The sequence below is a fragment of the Helianthus annuus genome, chromosome 17 (assembly GCF_002127325.2).
Source record: "Helianthus annuus cultivar XRQ/B chromosome 17, HanXRQr2.0-SUNRISE, whole genome shotgun sequence".
In the NCBI taxonomy this organism is placed as follows: Eukaryota; Viridiplantae; Streptophyta; class Magnoliopsida; order Asterales; family Asteraceae; genus Helianthus; species Helianthus annuus.
Window position 1 is genome coordinate 128,506,102 of NC_035449.2, and position 4,444 is coordinate 128,510,545.

The window sequence follows — 4,444 nt, forward strand, 5'->3', positions numbered from 1 at the left end:
GAACAGGGTGTGCAAGCCCTATCTTGACAAGTTCGTCATAGTATTCATCGACGACTTTCTGATTTACTCCAAGAGTCAGGAAGAGCACGAGCAGCATCTACATCTTATTTTGGAACTTCTTCGAAAGGAACAGCTGTACGCTAAGTTTTCAAAATGCGACTTCTGGCTTCAAGAAGTCCACTTTCTAGGCCACGTAGTGAACAAGGATGGGATCCATGTCGATCCATCCAAGGTAGATTCGATCAGAAACTGGCCTGCACCACGTACACCAACGGAAATACGCCAATTCTTGGGTTTGGCGGGTTACTACAGACGGTTTATTAAAGACTTTTCAAAGATTGCTCAGCCGCTTACACTACTGACACAGAAGGGTGTCACCTACCGTTGGGGCAACACGCAGGAAACTGCTTTTCAGTACTTAAAGGATAGACTTTGCAGTGCACCTATCCTCTCTTTGCCAGAGGGCACAGACGATTTCGTAGTATATTGTGATGCATCCATCCAGGGTCTTGGGTGTGTATTGATGCAGCGGGATAAGGTTATTGCTTACGCTTCGCGCCAACTTAAGTTTCATGAAAGGAACTACACGACGCACGATTTAGAGCTGGGAGCTGTTGTTTTCGCGCTTAAGATATGGCGACACTACCTGTACGGTACCAGGTGCACGATTTACACCGATCACAGGAGTCTCGAGCATATCCTTAAGCAAAAGGATTTGAACATGCGTCAACGAAGATGGGTTGAATTACTGAACGATTACGAATGCGCTATTAAGTACCATCCAGGCAAAGCCAATGTCGTGGCCGATGCCCTCAGTCGGAAAGACACCTTACCTCGGCGCGTGCGAGCGCTACAGCTTACGATTCAGTCTAGCCTTCCAGCACAGATACGAACTGCTCAGATCGAAGCACTAAAACCCGAAAACGTCAGGGCTGAAGCCCTACGCGGCTCACGACAACGATTGGAACAGAAGGCAGACGGCGCTTACTATGTAACGGGGCGTATTTGGGTCCCACTTTATGGCGGTCTACGCGAACTTGTGATGGATGAAGCGCACAAGTCTCGCTATTCGGTACATCCAGGATCGGATAAAATGTACCACGACATCAGAACTACTTATTGGTGGCCTAGCATGAAGGCCCACATCGCTACTTATGTCGGCAAGTGCTTGACCTGTGCGAGAGTTAAGGTTGAATACCAGAAACCAGCGGGTCTACTTCAGCAACCCAAGATACCGCAATGGAAATGGGAAGAAATTTCCATGGATTTCGTTACGGGCTTACCTAGATCCCAACGGGGAAATGATACCATATGGGTGATCGTGGATCGACTCACCAAGTCTGCACACTTCCTGGCTATAAAGGAAACGGATAAGTTCTCCACGCTCGCAGACGTCTATCTTAAAGAAGTTGTTTCGAGGCACGGGGTGCCCACCTCCATCATTTCGGATCGGGATGCACGATTCACGTCAGAGCTATGGCAAGCAATGCACAAATTTTTCGGCTCACGATTGGACATGAGCACAGCGTATCACCATCAGACGGATGGGCAGTCTGAGCGTACGATTCAAACTCTTGAAGACATGCTTCGGGCATGCGTTATTGATTTCGGCAACGGCTGGGAAAAGCACCTCCCTTTGGTGGAGTTCTCATACAATAACAGTTATCACACCAGCATACAAGCCGCTCCATTCGAGGCATTGTACGGACGCAAATGTCGGTCACCTCTCTGTTGGGCAGAGGTGGGGGATAGTCAGATTACGGGTCCAGAGATTGTAGTGGACGCCACAGAAAAGATAGCACAGATACGACAACGCATGGCGGCAGCACGCGACCGTCAGAAAGCCTACGCGGACAAGCGTAGAAAGCCTTTGGAATTTCAGGTCGGGGACCGGGTTTTATTAAAAGTCTCACCCTAGAAGGGTGTGGTTCGTTTTGGCAAACGGGGCAAACTGAATCCGCGGTATGTCGGACCGTTCGAAATCATTGAGAAGATAGGCAAGGTAGCCTACAAGTTGAACCTACCAGCTGAACTCGGTGCAGTTCACAATGTCTTTCACGTGTCGAATCTGAAGAAGTGCCTATCAGATGAGACCCTTATCATTCCTTTTAAGGAACTCACTATCGACGAGCGGTTGCAGTTCGTCGAGGAACCAGTTGAAATCACGGACCGGGATGTGAAGGTCCTCAAAAACAAGAGAATCCCTCTTGTTCGAGTACGTTGGAACTCCAAACGTGGCCCAGAGTACACCTGGGAACGCGAAGACAGGATGACAGAAAAGTACCCCCAGTTATTCGGAACCAATGCAACCACTACTGAGGCTGAAGCTACTACTTCGGAATTTCGGGACGAAATTCCAGATCAACGGGGGGAGGATGTGACACCCCAGGAAAACCAGTGAACGATTGAACTTATCTAGCTTCCTCAGTGAGTGCATACCAAATTTCGGGACGAAATTTCTTTTTAGTTGGGGATAATGTGACAACTCGTATTTCGGACCCATTTTGTGCAACGTATGTGAACGTGTTATGATCGTACGAACTTTGATTTATTGAATGTTATATTGTGCATGTATGTACGTTATTGAATGTGTGTATGTATTTAATGACCCGAGCGCACAACACATATAGATCGCACAAGCCCATTTGGGCTATACTTTGTATTTGGACCAATGGGCGGCCCATTGAGGGTTCGGCCCATCCTCTACTCGTATACACCTAGGGTAGGGAAACTACTTCTCACTTTTACAAAACACAATACACACACTCAAACCCTAGATCTTCCTCTCGTTTGTTTGGAACCCGACGGTAATAACACCTTTACTATCAAAGATATCTCCTGATTTGGATTAATCCTTGTTCACTCTCTTCATCGGTTAGTATCTTGTTTTCTTGTTGAATGATGATATGAATCCATGCTAGACTAAACCGATTAGGGTAGTATGTGTGATGATAAGCAAATGATGTTAGGTGGTTATGTTCATATGAATTTGTTATAATGTTAACTAAAGAATCGAAAGATGCATGTAATCGGCTGTGTAATTATGTGCTCGGAATAAAACCATGATCGAGTATGATATTCGAATGATTGTTGTGTCAATATGTAGGGAACATGTTAGGAATCAAATTCACGAGTATGTTAGTGTGTTTGAAGGTGATCGATTGTTCATGTATTACTATGATATGAGTGTTCATGTGAATTAATGATAAGTCTCTTGTTTTGATCGAATATGGATTGGTTTCAAAACTGTTAATTGATTGTATAAATTTGGAAAAACTGATTAGTTGTTGATTGACATGATAAACTTGGAAACTTGGATAATTGTAACTGACTTGCATAATATTCGGTAATCAAGTCAATCACACAAAACCGATCCAGCCGCACAAGGAGTCTGTTCGCACAAGACTCCGGACCACACAAGCCGTTCTAGTCGCACAAGTCCGGATGGGCTTGTGTGAATCGCACAAGCAAAGGCCCAATTGTATCATATATTGGGCTTGAGTACTGTCTGGGCCGTGGACTTGCTTTCAGTCGCACAAGTGGATCCAGTCGCACAAACGCAGCCTGGTCGCACAAGGCTCACTATAGACGGATCACACTTTTGGGCCAAACCTGTCTGGGCCGAATGATATATTGGGCTGGGTATTAGTCGGATCGCACAAGAAGTATTAACTTAACATTTGGGCCGGATATGTTGTCCCGTTCACTTATGCTAGTTGGGCCGGGACTATGCGGATCGCACAACATGTTGTGGATCGCACAACATGTTGGGCCGATTTCTATTGGGCTATTTTACTCGCACAGGTTGAATACGTTGTTTGACTATTATGTGTTTACCATGATATTCGCATGTTCGTACTGTGTTAACCTATGTGAAACCAATGTGCATTACTTGAGTCAAAACCTGACTTGTATGGTAACCCTGATAGGACGTGGTTGACCACTTTAGTTCAAGAACCCTTTAGTGTGTATCTGCCGAGCAACCCAAGGTGAGTTCACACTCTTACCAAGGCATGGGATTCCCGGGGTGTTGGGAATGGGATTGATAAGGATAAGGTTGTATAGACTCATACGGACACTGTTACTAGACTACCATACCATCGTCCTCGGTTGTGCAGGACACATACGTAAAACCTACGTATAACTAAGTTACTCGCTATCCTCGGTTGTGAAGGATACTCACGTAAAGCCTGCGTGAACGGATACTTACTACTGCCTCGGTTGTGTCAGGCACTTACGTAAAACCTACGTAAACCCCCACGTACCCTATCCTCGGTTGTGAAGGATACTTACGTAAATCCTACGTAAACTTGTACGTATTACTGTTCTCGGTTGTGAAGAACACTTATGGTTACACATAGTCTAGTGGATTAATAACATGGGAAGCCCCCACCAATAGAAACCTATATTGGCCCAGTAGAGCCACTTGATACTCATGAACTTA